Source organism: Ursus americanus, chromosome 5, assembly GCF_024610735.1.
Source record: "Ursus americanus isolate L20-20 chromosome 5, mUrsAme1.1.p, whole genome shotgun sequence".
NCBI lineage: Eukaryota > Metazoa > Chordata > Mammalia > Carnivora > Ursidae > Ursus > Ursus americanus.
This window is the reverse complement of record NC_142131.1, coordinates 64,723,490-64,743,562: the sequence shown is the minus strand read 5'-3', so window position 1 is coordinate 64,743,562 and position 20,073 is coordinate 64,723,490. Positions and strand designations below refer to the sequence as shown.

Genomic DNA, 20,073 nt, shown 5'->3' with positions numbered 1-20,073 from the left:
AATTCTACCTCTGAGGTGGGTACAATGATTAGCACCCTCAGATGCCAAGAAGGGAATTAAATGTCCTCTAATTTTTGGCCAGATAAAATATGAGTCTACTAAAAGTTAAGGTATACCTTTCAAAGAAATTGATTTGTTGTTTATCTTAAATTCCCATCTAACTGGACACTGTGATGTTTAATTGTTGCTTAACCTGACAACCCTATTATCAGGGGAACTGCTCATAATGAGGGATAAGAGGGAGGGAGCTGGATTCAACTGCGAGAGTCCTGAGACCATGATGCCATGTGAGGCCAGGGAAGAGACAGGCAGCAGGTTGGCTGGAAACATCACAAAGGGACAGGGAGGCAAAGCCATCAAAGAGCCCACGAGCCACAGCAGTAAATAAAAGAGCTTCGTGTGGCCCAGGATTGGATCTACCTTAATATCCCCGCCACACTGACTAGGCTAGGAACAGCCGCAGGGGCCTGGCCTCAGGGAACCCCAAAGATAGTTATCAGAGCACAGGGCCTGGGGCCCTTGGTCAATTATAGCTGAAGGTTAGCAAAGCACATCTTAATGGCCACCACACCCTCACAACCCATTTTATAGTCAGTGAAAGGGAGTCCCGGAGAAGTAAAGTAATTTATCTGAAGTCAGGGCTAATTAGTACAGCAGCCAGGATTTGATGCTCTGATTCCAGAAGCCTCGCGGGAGCCTCGCTAGGCTCCTCCTAAGTCCACACTTTTTGCAAGTTTAGAAACTATCTGACACTCACGACTGTGTATTTAACGAACAGCCACATGTTCACTTGGTGTGCAGTGTTCAAGGGAAGGAAGGCTAGACAGTTTAAACAGATGTTCACCAGAGCACAGTATGTTGACAGACTACCAAAATTAGGAGATCCATTCCCAAGCCTAGCTAAGTACAGAGCAATGTGAAAAGAGTACAGAGCCAGGGGCACCTGGGTGGCTCAGTCTGTTAAGTGTCCGCCTCTTGATTTTGGCTCAGGTAATATCTCAGGGTCATGATCTCAGGGTCGTGAGATCCAGCCCAGGGCTCCATGCTTAGTGGGGATTCTGCCTCTTTCACTCTCTCTCCCTTTGCCCCTCCCCCACCCCCGCTCAGGCTTTCTGAAATAAATAAAACTTTTTTAAAAATTACACAGTCAGGATGATTCTTGGGCCCACAGTGTGCGGTCATTAAGATTATTACTATTTCTTTTTAAGAGCACAGCATCGGTAAACTCTACTATTTCATTAGGTCCCTCCAATCGTAGAATACCTGCACTATGTTTCCATTTTCTGGCACCAAGCAAGCCCGATGTGTGGATGAGATGCCAGGTAAACAATCCCATATCACTGGTTGAGGCTTTTCTTAACAGGCTTGGAAATACGTCTCAACACGTTAAGTTTAATTTCCTACAAAGAAACAATTCCAGAAAACTTTCGCTTTTTCAGAGAAGGGACTGGAGAACTGAAAGCCTAGGGAACAAAAGCTGCCTGACGCCGTCCAACAGGCTTCAGAGGCTGACCCTCGTCCTTCTGGGAGCAGCTGGAGGTTTCGGTGGGGACGCCTAGCCCCTGCATGAAGACAGTGACCTCAGCTAATTCTTGAAGAGGTCAGGACCTGTGCAAGCAGCACCTGCTGTCCTGGAACTGATGACCCAAGAGACCGAAGTCACTTCTAATCTCAACCCCACACAGGAATGGCAGGGGCCCAAACTTCCCATTTCTGAATCATCTCCTAGGAGTAAATCCATTACACTGTTCAAGATTCGTAAGACCAGTCAAAAACACCCTGGACTTTTGTAATGATGACTTGCAGTGTATTGGGCATGGCCTCTAAGTTATTCCTACTAAAGAGTCTATGTTTTGAGAAGCCCCTCAGGGAAGAAAATCCACACGCCGACTTCCACCCATCCATTCAAATGCTGCACCGTGACGCCCCAAGGGGAATCTTAGAGCTTCCCTACATCCTCAGTCACAGAGGGTCATTTTCTTGTCCTCTTTGTGGACCTTAGACTTGCTTAATAAAACATAGTTCATGTGTCTTCCTCCCCTCCCAGGTGATGGAGGACCAGGAAACAGCTTAAATGTGAAGCAAATCCATTAACTGCAATAACCTATTTGTATGAGATTTTCCCCCCTCATGATAATTTAGGAAAATAACTGCCAAGTATAATGGCCCCAAATCTCCCAAATATCAGGCCGGTCTGAAATGGCAGTGTACGTTGCCCACCCCCATACACACACATACAAACACTAATCATAGAATGTTCTAGGCGCATGGGATGAGAGCTGGAACCAGTTGTCACATCTGCTCTTTGAATTTTACCAAAAAGTGGATCGAGTGGGGAATTCCAGCTGGGTGGGGACTGAAGGTGGTTTTTCCCTCAGATTGGGTGTGAGGATGCGGAGGTGTTTTCTCATCAGTCTCACCAAGCAATGTTTTCCAGTGTACAAACCTGAAAAGAAATTTCTCTTCTTTGGGGCCTGTGCAAATTCTGGGAAAGTACCCAAGCATAAACTGGCCCCTGGCTTGTTTTCTTTCTTTGCTTTGTCTTGGGGAAGCCTGTCATCAAGTACCACCCAACATACGCCAAACCACGTTTATTGTACTTGTCTCTCAAAACCTTGTCTTTTTCACTTGAGCCTATGAGATGCATCTGTCAGGACCAGATATGGTGATTGTCAGTGTTGCAACTAGAAATAACTCAAGTCCCAGCACTGGCATGTGCTATATTCCCTCACCGATTATCAAGGAAAAATACTGAGGAGGGCCAAAAATAGCACAGTGATTAAAAACAAACAATCTCTCCAAATGCCCCACAGAAGGGCAGAGCAGCATATGAATTTCTTGGAGAAATCAGAGTGTGGCTCTGGTTGAACACCGAGTTTTGTGAGATTCGGAAGAAATTAAGAGTAGATAGATAATGTGATTTTAAGGTGTTACAATTTAACGATGTTGGCACTGTGCACAAATTTGATTTTTATCCTCTGCCTGGGCTTCAGAGTAACAAAAAAATAGTTTCCTAGAAGGAAAATGCCCATTTGTGGGTTTTACTCAGTCCCAGGGACCTACTTTCATAGCTGTGTATACAAAGAAGTGGCAGTTTTTCCTTTCCCTAATTTATATTATGTCAGTAGGAACAGATAGCCTAGTTTTCCCTCTCACAAAGGCAATGAGAGAGCAAGGAACAGGCAAGGTTACCCAGGTAAGGACACGCGTGCGTCAGACTATACACCCCAAATCTATGTGTTGATAATGAAGAAAAAACAAGTGACAATGACCATGCACACAGAATTACTCCATTTTTGTTCCTAAAATTACATGTATAATTAATAATTACATGGGATACAATTCCAGCTCTCTTCCACGCCCTATGGAAATGTGGGCCTCACTAGAGGCCAACAACCCTGGCCTCCTGTTCCTCCCCCTGGAAAGTCAGTCAAATGTGCCAGCCTCCTTCCTGCTAGAGGGGAAGAGAGACTTCCCCTCGGTGCTCTCGGGTTCTGTGGCTAGGGCCTAGGAATTGAACTGTCAGGAGAAAAAGCACATAGATTTTCCTGATGTTACTATCTCTCCAAGGCATGGGCAGTTACCTACACAGAAGTGAAAATCCCAAAAAAACATTTAGACCCGAAGGCTCATATATCACATTAGCAAAGAGCAATAAACTGTGGAGATGTGACAAGATAAAGGCAAGGTGGCTTGCCTTTGGGGCTGAACACAGTGACGTGTGGCAAGGTGACCAGTATCTACATGAGGGAAACTAATACCAAATATGGCTTGTTTTCCTAAGGTATTTCTGTGTAGACTCATCTCACGGTGACTCCCTGTGTGTAATGGTAAGAGTGTGCTCCTCTTCCTGGTACGAGGAGATCTACACTCTACTTTTAGGCACAAAGCAGGAAGTCCAAGAGCCTTCCTGCATCTGCTCTTTCTCAAGTGCATTTGGCTGTAAATATTCAACATGCTGAAGAAGCCTTTTCTGGGGAGGCACATTCTGATCCCCCTCACCGCGCTGACTTTACCTCTGCCAAGACACTCGGCAATTTGTATCACCAGCTACCTGACCACTCTCATCTCTCCGGAAAGGTCTTCTCCTCAACAAGGCCCTTCCTGACCTCCCTGTCTAAATGAGCCTATTCCTCCTTCCGCTCTCACACCAGAATTCTACCCTCTCTTTTTTTAGTGGCACTTTGTTTCCAATATCTCAATGTGTGGCCGAAGTACTTGTTGGTGTACTTGTTTATTGACTTTGGCCTCCTCTAGACTGAGGGCAAAGACTACATCTACTTGTTGTCCAAACCAGCCCAGCATTTAGTACAGTGCCTGGACAGAGAGGGTGCTCCATCAATATTTGTTAAATAAATGAACGCAGAGAGGTTAAGGACAAACACCCAAGTGTTAACCCTGCTTCTCTCCAGGTGCTGAAATCATGGCTGCCAGAGTTTTTTTCTGCCTGTGTGTACTTTGTTTTTTTTTCCCCCAATGCCTCGCTTCCATCCTAAGAAAATAATTTATTCATCCATTTCTTAATATTAACAACATACTAAAATGCTTTTTTAATTTTAAGGGGCCACACCATTATATAGAAGCTCAAGGCTTTTCAATAGCTCCACAATAAAAGAAGGCTCATTTCTGCAGCGATGACTTGCTTCTCAACTTGACCAAGGAGGTTACTACACTGAATCCTAAGTGAAGGGGCAGTGAGTATTCATGAAAAGATCACAGCCTTCAGGTTCAGCGAGATCCAGGTTCCCATAATGCCTCCTCTAGCTCTCAGCTCTGGACATGTGGACAAATGATCTCTACTCTCTGAGCCTTATTTCTTTATTTACAAATTATTCTTTTAAAAAAATCCATTTTCAGCTTTATATATATTTCACTTCTCATAACATTTACGGTCACAGTTCTAAATTAACTCCTCATGAAAACTAAAACCTCACGTGTAGGTTGAGCCAAATCACCAATATTTTACTTTTTTTTTTTTTAATGTAAAAACAAAATGGCAATTTCCTATGATTCAACATAATGGGTGTTTTTCAACCTGAGGGTTCCAGAGGACACCTAACACTTTGTGGACTGTGCAGCCGGCTGACGCAGTGTCCAAACCACTGAGCTTCCCCCAAATGGCCCAACCTGACAGGACCTTCTGCTTTTTGACGCCTACTAGTTCAAAGTGCATGGGCATTTGAGAGCAAAATTTCTTATTTTAATGTCCCGTGACTCCAACTAGAACTTTTATCAAGTTCCCAATTTCATAACTGCCTAAGCTTAATAAGAATTCCTGTAGGAAAAAAAAAAGTAGTATTCACTTAACGATGAAGGCAAAGAATATTCTCATAAAGCCATGGCTCACAGACTTGAGTTATAGCTCATTAATGGCCCCTCGCCCCACCATCTGCACGTCCTCCACAGCCACCACTCCTTAGAAAAAGACAGCATTTCTCTGCTCCTTTATTGCTAAGAAGGTAAGCGGAACAAGGTTTAGACAACCAACGTGTATAGCAAAGAACTGGTTTAAGAAAGAAACATGCCCTGGCAAGGAAGTGCTTATTCATGTGATGTAAGTTAAACGAGACAATAAAGAAATTTAAATCTTTAAAGGAAACAGGAAAAAGAAACTGGCTCCAGCGACATAAAAATAATAAGGGAGGGGCAGCCGGCTGGCTCTGTGGGTAGAGCATGCAACTCTCGATCACGAGGTTTTGAGTTCAAGCCCCACATTGGGCATGAAGCCTGCTTAAAAAAAAAAGAAACAGTAGTAATAGGGGAAAAATCTTTTTTTAAAAATGCAATTGGCGGGGCGCCTGGGTGGCACAGCGGTTAAGCGTCTGCCTTTGGCTCAGGGCGTGATCCCGGCGATCTGGGATCGAGCCCCACATCGGGCTCTTCTGCTATGAGCCTGCTTCTTCCTCTCCCACTCCCCCTGCTTGTGTTCCCTCTCTCGCTGGCTGTCTCTATCTCTGTCAAATAAATAAATAAAATCTTTAAAAAAAAAAAAATGCAATTGGCTGCCTCTTCCTTACGTCTAAGAGTGAAACAAAATACTAAGCTGGGCAGAGCAAACTTCCTGCTCTGTTGTTGCCAGTTATCCGTGCACACGTACTTTCCACTTACCGGAACACATTAAATATATCAATGTGGGGTTTTTTGTTTTTGTTTTTTTTAAGATTTTATTTATTTGAGAGGGAGAGAGAGCATGAACAGGGGAACAGGGACAGGGAGAGGCAGGCTCCCCCCTGAGCAAGGAGCCCAATGTGGGACTCGATCCCAGGACTCTGGGATCATAACCTGAGCTGAAGGCAGATGCTTAACAGACTAAGCCACCCAGGCGCCCCTATATCAACATTTTAATGTACTAATCTGTTAATATTTCTAAGTCAAGGAGTGAGACAGGATGAGAGGACATGTTCCACATTTGTGAGCAGACAGATATGAAATAAACTGGCCAAGAAAAGCACCTCAGCTAAGGCTGACGTAAGATTCTGAACACCTGAAACTAGCATGGTTTTCTATGGTCGTCCCAGCTAGATTTAGATTTTTAATCCCAACTGCCCCTGGTCCTCAAAAATGCAAATGTTAAACTGACATATCTTTTATGATTAGGTGTGGCTACATGTAACAGACAAAAACACCAAAATTACAGTAGCATGAACAGGATAGAAAGTTCTCTCTCCACCTCGGAAAAGCTCAAGGGCTGGCCATCCAGAGGTGGTAATCTGCTTCTAGAAGTCCTCAGAAACCCAGTCTATTTTTTTCACAGGCCACATCCCACAGCAAAGAGTTGGGAAGATGCTGTCTTTACTCCAGGTAGCCACATACCCACTGTATTGGGAGAGAACGGATGGTGGAGTTGGAAATGAGGCTTCTCTACCACAACCAAATTTTACCAAACAGTGAAAGGAATGAGACTATGCCATCCTAAAATATGCCACTTCAGCATAAAAATGACTTTGAGCTGAATGCAAGTGAGAAAAAGTAGACAAAGGGAAAGCTTTCCACCTTCCCCCAATCTGCCTAAAAGTATAAACTTCCCTTGTAAAGGTATCCCCGTCTCTTGTACCTGGAAGAGAACAAACTTTATAACCAGACATGGAGAAAGTGCTGAGATGAGTCTGTATATAGCTTACTACTTAACTTTATCTTCCATTAGTTTCCTCCATATGTTCACCTTTCCACAGTCTACCACCCTGAAAAACCCAAGCCCCTTTTCCTTTGTCTTGTCATTTCTCTACAATTTATCACCCTTTGTTAAAATAGTATGTAAGCCCCCAAGTTCAACCACTTCTTTGGGTCTTTACTTCATTTGTAGAAGGCATCTGTGTATGTAAAAATTAAAAGATTAATAACAAAAATAATTTGTCTTCCTTTTCTCTTGTCAATCTTTTTTTCAGTTTGATTCATGGGCCCCAATTAACGAACCTAAGAGGGTAGAGTAAAATTTTTTTCTCCTCCTACACATACAAAAAGAAGCCAAAACCTCTGTAAAGCACCTATTTATTTGCTTATTCAAAAAACATTTACTGATTCCATACTGTGGAATCTCATTAGATACAGGAGAGAGAACGAGCTGGACAAGATCTTGAATAAGCTAGACAAGGTCTTGACCTCAGAGAACTTTCGTTTACTGAGGGAAACAGACAGTTGAGAACAACGATGCATAGTAACTGTTGGGGGCAAAAAGAGAGAGAAGCCAATTTGACTTCGGGGTGTAGATGCTCATAAAAAGTTTTCTGTAACCTTCCTTATTTTTAAGGGATACTCACAAAAGAAAAAACAATGAACCAGAAGTAGACTTTGTAAGTCCAAGAAGAATCCTAAAGCGAATTTCCTGTAATGATTATTTGAGTATGAGTCACACTGTGGCTGGTACTACGCTCCTTGATGGTAAAGAGAGGTCAGCCAGGGAGTCTTTGCTGGAGGGAACAGTTGGACCAGTAAGAAAGCCCCTTTTCTTTCTGTAAGCTCCTAAAAATTCAAGCCCTTCAAGTCATTTAGGCAACTCTGAGGGAACAATTAGGCTTTTGCCCACTTCAGAGAAATCATGTTACAGAGAAGCATCCTGTTGGGGGAGAGAGGAAATGACACACTGACGAGGTTATTTATAAAGATGCAAGACAATGGCAACTCCAGCCACTTAGCCTGAGAGGCACATAGGCGGTAAAATCTCAATGGTGGGGCACTTGCCCTCTTGTGGTGTGGAAGTTCTAGAAGGCCAGAGTGGAGAGAGCTCCTGGGAAGGCCAAACCACCTGCAGCCAGCGTGGCTCTGTGTTTTCTGTGAGCGAGAATAAAACAAAATCCCTGAAGGAGGAACGGAGGCAGTGTGATCATGAGAAAGTCATCGTTAAATGTGCAGAGGTCAAAAAATACAAACGGGGAATGAGGCTGGGAGGCCCTCAACTTACCTGAGCTCACAGAAAACACTAGAATGATCTGTCATTTACTTGGCAGCTGAGGAGAATGGCAGAGGGAGGCAGAGTCGAGAAAACATCTTTCTTTGACTCCTTGCAAAGAGCAAACTATGAGAATAAAAATTCACTAAGCCATTTGATGCAGCGTCTACAGCCCAGAAGCTATAGAAAATGTCCTGATACTTTTTCTTTAAAGGTCCTTTTTCATCTCAGGAGATTAAAATCATTTGATCACTCTGCTTTGGGTATCTGGAGTCAGGATCTAAACCACCATGGAAACACTGCAATGATTATGCCTCATTTTATAAGTTGGAACAGGTCATTACTACAAGGCAAGAAAAAAAAAATTTCAGTGACTCATCTTGATTATTTCTAGAACAGTCTGTCGAATTTTAACACTAAAGCTATTACTACTGAGGGATAGGAGTATCTGATTCTCCAAGCTGCAGTACAAAATACAAGATGCGTCCCTGAGACATGGTGCCCGTCGTATTATCCCTAGAAAAGATAAGGCAATGTGACACCCAGGCTCTGAAAAAGGACAGAGGCAAAGCTCCTCTCACACGCACGGTCTGAGATTGTGTGCAAAGCTCACCTTCCTAGCTCACAGCGGAATGTCCTCAGGTTGACCGCACACTTAAATGACACACTATTACGGGGCGCCTGGGTAGCGCAGTCGTTGAGCGTCTGCCTTTGGCTCAGGGCGTGATCCTGGCGTTCCAGGATCGAGTCCCACATCGGACTCCTCCGCTGGGAGCCTGCTTCTTCCTCTCCCACTTGCCTGCTGTGTTCCCTCTCTCGCTGGCTGTCTCTCTGTCACATAATAAATAAAATAAAAATCTTTAAAAAAATAAATAAATAAAAATAAATGACACACTATTAAATACAAACTATCTCCTCATTCCACACAGGGAATTTCCACAGCTAAAAGCCAACCAAGTGCGTATGAGTTCACCAGTTCAAACCAGGTCAAAAGCAGAGACGATCAGTTTTATGGCTGTTTGACTCACAGCAATCCAACATCGGATGAGTTCAAGCCACGCTCCCTGGGCCACGGCACCCATCAGAGGCAGCTCTGGAGATCCTACCACAATGGCATGGCCCAGCCTAAGGTGTTGCTGACTATACACCTGAGACGTCTTCTCCACCTCGCCAGACAGGTAACTACTCTGAAGCCCAGGTCCTGAACCTGACAAAGAGGGCCCCAGCCCCCCAGACCATGTGCTCTCCCCCAACCCTGTCTGCTGCAGAAATGACCTTTTGATCAGGGTGACCCTGCCTTAACTAAATCCATGCCCCTGGGTCAGCCCAGGTCTAGACAACTCCCACACAGAACACAGAGTTCTACCACTTCTATCAATATCATCCGTCTATTAGACTTTGCACGCACAATTTTCCTATTTGACACTGCATTTGTATTTCATCGTAGTGTTGGGAAAAGCAGTCTGGTAGGAAGATCATGCCCATTTTACGGAGGATAGTGGGTCTTCGAAGAGATGTGGATTTCCCAGCATCACATCGCCCAGAGCTGGGAATTTAATCCAGCTCTTCTGAAAGCCCCAGTGCGATGGGTTAAGAATCCACTGAGCCACAGAGCAGAAAATGGAGCAAAGAGGCCACGCTAGCAGAAGCTCACGTCCTGATTTCTGGGTTCTCTTGGATTTCCCACTTCTCTTTTACCAGCACCACCTTCTCCCAGGATTTGCACTTTCCCTTCAGCCTGGTGTTGCCACACGGTTTTCCACCCACCTCTGCCAACCCTGGCTCCACTGTCTCATCTGTCCAAGCTTCTCCATCCCACCTCCCGCTCTTCCTTGAACAACTTCGAAAGTTTCCTCATCAGCTGCTTTGGGAAGCTCACCACCTTCACTTTTTACTAAGGGAGAAATAATGGAAAGCTCTCAGGGATGGAGACAGAATCTAAACTCATTCTTAACTGGCCGATTAGCCACACAAAGCAAAATGACATGTGACAGAGGATATTCCAGACAGTAGGCAGAGGGGATTATTTTTAATAAATAGAGTTGGAAGGTGTTACTTTTCCAGTATCCCTTCTGCCCTCTCTCAACATAATGCCACACCCAAATTCTGACTGGATCCATGGCTTCCAAGAATAAAGGTCTGGGGGCGCCTGGCTGGCTCAGTCAGTAGAGCACGCAACCTTTGATCTCAGGGCTGTGAGTTAAAGGGTAATGATTACTTAAAAAAAAAAAAAAAAAGAATTAAAGGTTTGTTTCTCAACCTCTCATTGGTTGCGTCTGCTGTGTGATTAAGTTGCTTCTGTAATGTGAGTGGAGGTGACATGTGCAACTTCTGGGTCACATGGTTCAACGGAAGAGCGCCTTCCTGGCCCCTTCCCGGTGTATACGAGCTGAAGTATGAGGTGGCAATGACCCACCTTTCAGTACATGGAACAAGGCCTCAGGCCTGGACACCATGGGTCACTGACCCACCCTGGACTATTTACACCCGAACTCTTAGAGCAACTATTTTGTCTAGCCTTTCTTCTTTGCAGTCTCTGCTCAAGGAGCAACTATGCTAAATCATGCCAGGGTCCCGACTTCAGTCTACGTAAACTGCTCCACTCTTGGTAGAAAACCTGTGCTTAGCCAAGAAGGACTTTTTGAAGTATGCCTCATTCATCACAGCTGAAAGAATAAAGCCACTGAGGCCCTGGGCCAGGAGGAAATGTGAGAAGCTGGCTAAGATCACAGTTGTGGCCAACTGTGGAGAATTACAGTGCACCACCTACACTTTCAGAAATTAATTTGATTTTTATAAAAGCTAAATTCCAAACAAAACAGGCACCGGCCCAATTTTGGCCAAGGCACCAGATCTCAAGAGCAGATTTGGTCCAGCTCATTCACTTCACACACAAGACAGGGCCAGAGAGATCAGGGGTTTCTCAGAGCCTTCACCCCACTAGAAACAGAGCAGTGCCGAGATTCAAGCGTTCCACCTCCCAGACCCCTACCTTCCTGTACGATCAGCTGAAGCCCCAAGCATCTCTGCTCCCTGGTAGGCAGGGTGGGGGGCGCCCAAATAACATTTGGAATTGGACTCAAAATTGCACATGTAAGGAAAGGTCAGGTCCTCTGTCTTTTTTTTTTTTTTAAAGATTTGATTTTTATTTATTCGACAGAGATAGAGACAGCCAGCGAGAGAGGGAAACAAGCAGGGGGAGTGGGAGAGGAAGAAGCAGGCTCATAGCGGAGGAGCCTGATGTGGGGCTCGATCCCAGAATGCCGGGATCACGCCCTGAGCCAAAGGCAGACGCTTAACCGCTATGCCACCCAGGCGCCCCAGGTCCTCTGTCTCTTTAACAGTGCAATCCTAAAGCCGTTAGATAAGAGGGACATCCTCATGCGGGAGTAGTTGTGGATGGCAGTCTGAGGCTAAGCTGGGTGAGGAAGACGTCCATGGTGGGGGCGAGCCCAGCACCCTGAGAACCAGGATGAGGTGAGCAGGGCATCCTTCAGTGAATGGGAGATTAGTGAAACCAAACAGAACAAGGATCAAGGGTACCAGGAGGCAGGTTTCTGACTATAGACAAGAGAAGCAAATCCTGGAAGGGCAAAAACTGAACAAGCACTGTGATGTTGGACCGGACATGAAGTTCTGCTGTGGCCTCATGGTCGTCCGTATGCAGTAAGGTTGTATGCATGCGTATTTTCCAACTCTGCCCACTGTGAGGACCTCACAGCACTGGAATCTTCATGTTGATACAACTCGGCTTCTAAATAGGTTTCTTGACTAACAGGAACCAGGGCTCTTCAGAGAAAATGGCTCATTCCTGGGTTGGGGCAGTTAAGTACAAGAACCACCCCGAACATCTTGCTCCAAAAAGAAAGCAAGGCCTCAAAGAAGAATGAGAACACATCAAAAGAACACAGAAGCCAGTTTCACAGGAATCGTGCTGGCCAAATCAGGTATCAAAGTTTACTCTGAGCATGTAACTTACTGGCTGAAATAGGAAAACATAAAAACATTATCATATAAATAATAAAGTCTGAGGCAAAACAGGCCATGTAGGTAGTTTCAAAGTACCTCCCCACAAAAGACATTCATTTACAAAGGAGGAATGATTTTACAATGGAGAAAGCCAGCAGACATCACCCCATGAGAGCGACTTTAACATCCTCAGTAATGGACAAGTGGCAACCACCCACCACCTAGCAAGATGCAACAAGGCGAACACAGCATCGCTTCTCTGATTGTTCTGCTCTACCGCAAAAAAAATTTTTAAAGATTTTATTTGAGAGAGACAGCACAAGCATGAGCAGGGGGAGAGGCAGAGGGAGAAGTAGGCTCCCCCGCTGAACACGGAGTCGCATGCGGGCCTCGATTCCGTGACCCTGAGATCATGCCCTGAGTGAGCCAAAGGCAAACACTTAACCCACTGAGCCACCCAGGCATCCCTTAGAACACAAATCTTAAACCTGGACCTACTCATGAGCAAACACCAAGTTCAGGGGCATTCTACCAAGTAAGCTGTAATTCCTGAAGTGTCATGGTTGGGGCGCCTGGGTGGCTCAGTGGGCTAACTGTCTGCCTTCGGCTCAGGTCATGATCTCAGGGTCCCAGAATCAAGCCCCACGTGGGGCTCTCTTCTCAGTGGGGAGTCTGCTTTCTCCCTCTGCTCTCCCTTCTCTCTCAAATAAATAAATGAAATATTAAAAAAATAAATAAAAGTGTCAAGGGGCGCCTGGGTGGCACAGCGGTTAAGCGTCTGCCTTCGGCTCAGGGTGTGATCCCGGCGTTATGGGATCGAGCCCCACATCAGGCTCTTCTGCTGTGAGCCTGCTTCTTCCTCTCCCACTCCCCCTGCTTGTGTTCCCTCTCTCGCTGGCTGTCTCTATCCTGTCAAATAAATAAAATCTTTTAAAAAAATAAATAAATAAATAAATAAATAAATAAATAAATAAATAAATAAATAAAAGTGTCATGGTCATATAAGTGAAGAAAAAAGAACAACACAGCTCCTTTTAGTATAAAGGACATTACTGATACAAGGGGCTAAAGTTGAACGGGATCTGAGAATAAGATGTAACATATGGATAAATCCCTGATTTTGATGGCGTATGACAGTTACGTAGGGAACTGTCCTCATTTGTAGGAAATACACACTCAAGGATTCGGGGCGATGGGAGTGGTCAACTACATACTCTCAAACAGTGAAGGGGAAAGAAGTTCTTTGTACTGCACTCCCATTTTGAAGTTTGTTGTATCAAAATAAAAAATACAGAAAATTATAGAAGAAAAAATGAAGGGACAGCGATTAAAAAGAGAGGTAGGCAAGGAAGGAGAGCACTAATTTTAGATGACTCATCACTAGAGCACTAACTCTGGAGCCAGGCCGCTTGGGTTCAAATTTCAGCCCCACTGTTTATTAGCTGGTTGACTTGGGATAAGTTACTCAACCTCTCTGTTCTTCTACTACCTTGTTAATAAAATGCGGGTTATCACAGAACCTAATTCACGACTTGTTAGGAAAATTAAATGGGTTTCTATTTGTTAAGTGCTGTGAAAAGTGCCTGGAACATAGTATCATAAAAGTTAAGTAAAACAAAATGTCCCCTGGGGTTGTTCCAACGGGAGTAAACACACACATATGCTCCACGAGGGACAGGGAGAGTAGATGGAAAGTAAAACAACTCAGTAGTGTTGTTTTAACTTAAAAGACACTCATCTGCAATTACAGCCCAATACTATTTTTTTGCTGACATTCTGGGGCTTAGATTTTACCCAAAGTCATCCATCCACAGAACTCAGGCGACCTGTGTCGTTAGCAGACCAGAGGTAGGAAATGCGGATTACCAGTGGTGCTGGAACATAAAGCACTCCATAAAAGCAGGGCATGGTGCTTAGCACATCTGTCTGCGGAGTAGAAAATCTCTTCCATGGTGACCTCCTGGATACCACAGTCAACAGAACTCCCTTCCCCGCGAAACTCAGGCGCTTGCTCTGAGCAGCAGCGCCACCTACAGCTCGACACCGTAAAGACAACTCCATAATACCTGAGTCCTGGCCAAATATCCCCAACTCTAATGCTGAGGGGCTAAAAGACCTTCAACCAGCTAAAAGCAAAATGTACAGTAGTGATAGGATCTGTGTTTTCATTTTCAAACCTAATCCACCTTACAAAGTAAACAGTATATGTAATAACTTACACATAAGGAAGGGGAAATCTCATTTACAGCTCAATCTTAAAATATAGGAATAAGCTTAAAAGACACATGAAATGCATTATGAACCTTTACGAGGAGTCATGAATATAGGATCAAATCAACAGATACATAATGAGATCAAAGACAATCTGAGTACTATGAATTAGTTCTTTCCTAATTTATTTATAAATGTAATATAATTCCAATGAAAATCCCCCAGAACTTCCCTTTTCAAAAACCTGAAATATGCTTCTACATTTCTTTTAGGGAAATATGGAGAACACTCTAATAACAATAGTCAATATCTATGGAGCCCTCACCATGTACCAGGCAGAGTTACTTTTGTAATTTTTCTCCTCTTCTTTAAAATTGTGATAGGAATTATTACCACCCTGTGGAGTGAAATGTATTGTTTTAGCAGACCAGCACCCACATTTCATTCTCAGGATAATTCATTATTTCCAAATCCAGGGAATTATGCTCCCTTGGTTTCAGCATCTGCATATTTAACACACTTGTCCTGCTCTTCCTCTAAACAATGAGCAGGGAAAATACCTGACAGGCAAAGGACCCATGCCAGGCCAACCACCTGCTGCTTCAAGATTTCCATTTTTAGTAAAGGAAATAAAAGGCCTAAAAACAGCTGAACTTCATTCATTCTAGCAGAATGACAAGGTAGTTCATTACTCCCTGCTTTCTAGCTAGGTCCAGGGAATAAGGGACTGAGGGAGGTGACAAACCCAGGAAGCATCAACACAATGCCATTCATACCCGGAGAAGGGCAGGCAAGAAAACGCAATGGTGACGGCAGAATCCTGTGTCACCACAGCAGAGGGGACACCTGACAAGCTCTGTAGTCACAGAAAGAAGATTAAAACCACTGACAAGTTAACTACCAAAGGCTGGCAGGGAGGGAGTGAGGAAATGGATACTCTGACCTCTGTGCTTTGACGTTCTACCACTGACCAAACACAATCAAAAACCAGAACACAAAGAAAGCCCAGGTGAAGGAGTCCAGAGGTCACCCCTGAAAGACACACTGTGGGAGAAACGTTGGAAAATGAACCTGCGGGAGCCAAGCGAGTGCGACTACCTTTCCAATTTTTGCTAAAAGCAAACTTGTTTTCTGCAGCTTCCAACAAAGCAGCCAAACCAGTAGACCCCAAATTACAGTTAAGAGAATGAAGTTCAAATAGGTTAGCTGCTTCCTGAAGGTCAAACGGGTAATCTGTACAGGACTCTAAAAATAAAACAAAAAACTTTAGTAACAGGAATTTAAAGGCCTGGGCCATAGCAAGAATTGGGTTATCTGGGTGGCTCAGTCCACTACAAGTCAGACTCTTGATTTCAGCTCAGGTCATGACCTCAGGGTTGAGATCAAGCCCCACCTTGATTTCTGTGCTGGGTGGGGAGCCTGCTTGAGATTCTCTCTCCCTCTCCTTCTGCCCCTGCCTCCACTCTCTCCTTCTAAAATTAGATAAAAGCCACAAGAATCAAATCAGTCCAATACACGTGTGTGTATACCCAACCACATATATACACCAATCCCTAAATCAGAATATGCAACCTACAGACCAATCTTGGTATCCACAAGAATGCATCATACTATAAAAGGCATCAGTGAAGACAGGGAAATTCATTCATCGCATCTGGGCTGCGGGGGTATTAAATACTTCAAGGGGAAATCAATTTACATCAAATCATAACATACACCCTAAGGCCACATGGATTAAAGACCAATAGCCAATCCCGGAAAACACTTCTGGGCCTTTCCAATGGAAAAAAGAAATAGTCTATTTTTAATCCAGAACCCTATACCAAATCTTCCATTCAATGTGGGGACAAGGCCCTTTCCTTTAGAAGACTCTGCAAAAAAATACCTTGGAAACCACCAGTCAGGAAGCTTCTGCAGGGTGTGCTCCAGCAGGACTAGAGTATAAAGCAGTCAGAAGAAATACAAGGGTGCCAGGAAGCAAGTCTCTCTAATGTAGAAGAGCGAAGGAAAGGGAAATTCACAGATGTTACTCGTATGCCAGCAAAGAGCAGCCAGTCTCATTGAAGTAGAGGACAAAGAGCACTGGGACAGGTGATTCCAGGAAAAATAAAAAACAGCTTCCTGAGTAACTGGAAAATATTAATAGGCATGTGACAGGATCCAGGCATTTAGAAATAATTAGTAATTGTCTATTTTTTGAAATATCCAGAATAGGCAAATCCAGAGACAGAAAGCAGACTGATGGTTGCCAGGGACTGGAGAATAGGGCAAAAAGGGGAGTATTGCTCAGGGAGTATGGGGTTTCCTCTGGGGGTGACAAAAATGTTCTGGGACTAGACAGTGGTGATTGCTGCACCAATGAGTGAACGTACCGGATGCCACTGAGCTGCACACTTTAAAATGGTTATGTTGTATTTTACCACAATAAGAAAAAAAATAGATGCAGAACAATTTAAGCAGTGAGGGCAATTACAACCTCCAGGAAAGAAAAGTACACATGATTTTAAGGTCGGATTTGCTGCCTTTTGCACAGTCATAATTAAGTCATGACTACAGACTCAACCAGATGCTGTGGTGTGAACAGACGAGAGGAATGGAGGAAAAGAGGCTTTATGTTTGGGGAAGCGCTAATAAGAAAGTTAATCCTCAATGCATTGAGAACTCTGCATTCACTATTTAAACTGATTTACTGAAAAACAGCAGTAGGAACTTATTACTTAGGAAAAGGTGGTCGGCAACAGTAGAAAAGGTGAGGGAGGTCGCTTCAGTAAGTAGGGGGCAGATCAGGAGGGAACAGGAATAGTGTTTTAAGCATTCTAAGCCTGCTGTGTATGAAGTATGACTTTTTTACAAAAATATGCTTTAAAAAAAAAAGCAGAGGAAAACTTTATAACCTAACTTTCTAAACTTAAATTGGAAAAATTAGAAAAGATCAATAGATTTGGGGCATCTGGCTGGCTCAGCTGGTAGAGCATGTGACTCTTGATCTTGGGGTTGTGAAGTCTGAGCCCCAGTGTACAGACTATTAAAAACCTTTAAAAAAAAAATCAATTGATTTGATTGCATGAGAAGTCCAAAACTTCAGTATATCAGAATCTATCAACACTTTCTAGGACTGAAGAATAACATCCTGGCACCTAATGTCATCACACTTCCCCTAAAAAACCTTTAAGGCCAACAAACATCTAGGAAAAAACCAAACATGAGCAGTTAAGGGCGAGAGGGGAGAAGTATGAGAAGGGTAGATACTGCAGATAGTTACCAGTGCAAATGTCTACAGCAAACAGGCAGAGTAAAGTTACAGGGAAGCAACAAGAGAAAGATCTGAAGCACTAGGGAAGGGCGGAAGAGCAAGGATATGGAGGATACGGACTCCTCGGTCCATTCAGCATTCCCAGGGACAAAGAACACCACAAGAATGATAATCTGCTTGCAGAGCAGGAAAGAGAGGAGTGAAAAAATAGCACCCCTATTTCCTTTGAGAAAACTGCCCCATCTCCATTATGTGAGACTTCGTCATGAGTGCCTGCCTCCCAAAATGGTGGCCAGGACAAACAAGTCTTCCAATGCCTGCCTCTGGAACTACAAGGGTCAGGATCCTAGGATCAGCCAGTGGGATGCTTTCTCGAGACTGGAGAAGTACAGCAAGATGCTAAGACGCTTAGGGTTCACTGCAGTGGTGGAAGCTGGCATGCTGACCACAGCCTCTTGTCCACAATGGGGGCTGGGAAATGGCAGTACGGCTACAGTACTGGATGCAAGCAGTCAGGAGGGGCTCCACGGAGACAGTAACCAGAAGCGGTACAGGGCCCCTAGCACCTTAGAACACACAACCCTAACAATACAAACAAACGTGTATTTCGACTTCCTTCATTAAAAATACTAATAAGCAACGTTTATTTGTTGAGTCACTAAAAAAGAACAAAGAGGGACAATTTAAGTGCAAAATTTTTTAATAAGCATTATGACAAAAATATGCCCTCATAACTGTTAGAAACATATATAGAAAAATTACAGATTAGTTTCCAAAAAAGCGTTTAGAATCAGTGTTACTCAATTTCTATACGTTAAGACTAGATCTGCCAGTCACCCCAGCATGCTAGAAAATTGGCCACCGTATGATGGCTTTAACAGATACACGGGAGGATGGAGAGCCTCCTTAAAAACCTAAAAGAGAAAAATTACACATGTAAAAAATTTTAAGTTAAAACAAACACTGAAAGAGTTTATATTTTAGAATATTTGTTTAAAAATAATATGCTGGGAAAATCCAGGATATAAGGAAATATTTCAATCAAAAATCACCTTGCACAATTTCACTAAATAATGGCCTATCAGTATGTGATTCCTAAAAGTGTTTTAAATGGTGCTTTACTTTCTTCACATAGTAATACAGTCCCTAAGACAGGGCTAAACATTTAAACATTGTGACCTAAAATTTAAAAAAAAAAGGGGGGGGGGGCAAAACAAAGCCACAGCAAGATTTTTAAAGTTAATGCCCAAATTGCATGATTTTCTTAAGCAACTACTTATTTTAAAATAAGTACAGATATCTCAATACAGCATAATCCAGTCTATTACAAACTTTAAAATATGGGGAAAATTTGGTTTTCAGCAGGATCATTTCATGAGATGTTTCAAGGTTACCTAGGTTAATACGGGACATACAAGTGTGCATGTGTGTGCTGGGTGTGGGGGTGGAGGGAGAGGGGTCTGGAAATGCACGATTCCAAGCACCTCATTCTCCAACATCATTTTCTTTTTTGTGGATTTTAATTTTTTATCAAAGTTATACATTCTCCAATCAAATAGTTTTCTAAGATATGTTCTGAAAACAGCCATCCCTCCCATCTCCACACATGACCTCCCATTTGCCCTCCTGAGACAATGCACTGCTTTCAGAATTTACCTATCTCCATCAACCTTTGGTACTGTTTCTTACTTCGTAATTTTAGGCATTACTGATTTTCCACTAGAGAACAGTAACTGTCCACCTCTTTGATGTAACCCCGAATTCTTCCTGCCCACATGCTCTCAACAGGTCATCTATCACCAGCATTTTGCTTCATTAATGTTCAAGGTTGACAACAGCATGCCTTGGTAATCACTAGTCCCAGCTACGCCATGGCACATATGAATACCTTCCCACCCGGATACATTTTTAACTGCTTCGTTTTTTCATTTGCTTCCTTCTCTGTCGTAACTCAACATACTCTTTGCCAGTCGTCCAAATCCCTGCACACAACCTGATGCATCCGACTGTCTACAAATGTCATCTTGGAAGGCTTCTGCCCAGGTCTAACCCAGCCGGGCAGGACACACTGCCAGGAAGACAGCAGACCTTCAAGAGCCAATGTGGGCCCCACAGGCAACCTTGGGCTGACCCACTCCAAAGGCTGTTTCCCAAGAGGAGGCAGCAGATTCTCAGCCACCAACAAGTGAATTTTCCTCCTTTCACAAAAACCACATGCTGCCACACACAGTGGTCATTCTCCCCACCAAAGCCA

General features: G+C 43.7%; 1 protein-coding gene across 7 annotated transcripts in view; it reads right to left on the bottom strand.

The window, feature by feature from the left end:
• Nucleotides 1-20,073, bottom strand: part of ALDH7A1 (aldehyde dehydrogenase 7 family member A1) — a 111,888-nt gene that overhangs the window by 54,152 nt on the left and 37,663 nt on the right. For 3 of the 7 annotated variants that reach the window (XR_015724587.1, XR_015724589.1, XR_015724590.1), the window contains exon 19: nt 9,000-9,217. The exons of 2 other annotated variants lie outside the window; for them this stretch is intronic. The gene's annotated coding sequence lies outside the window, so the exon portion shown is untranslated. Of the gene's footprint in view, nt 1-5,282; nt 9,218-18,501; nt 18,734-20,073 lie in introns of those variants that run through there. 2 more of the 7 variants (XM_087862343.1, XM_045794821.2) reach the window with 2 other exon arrangements.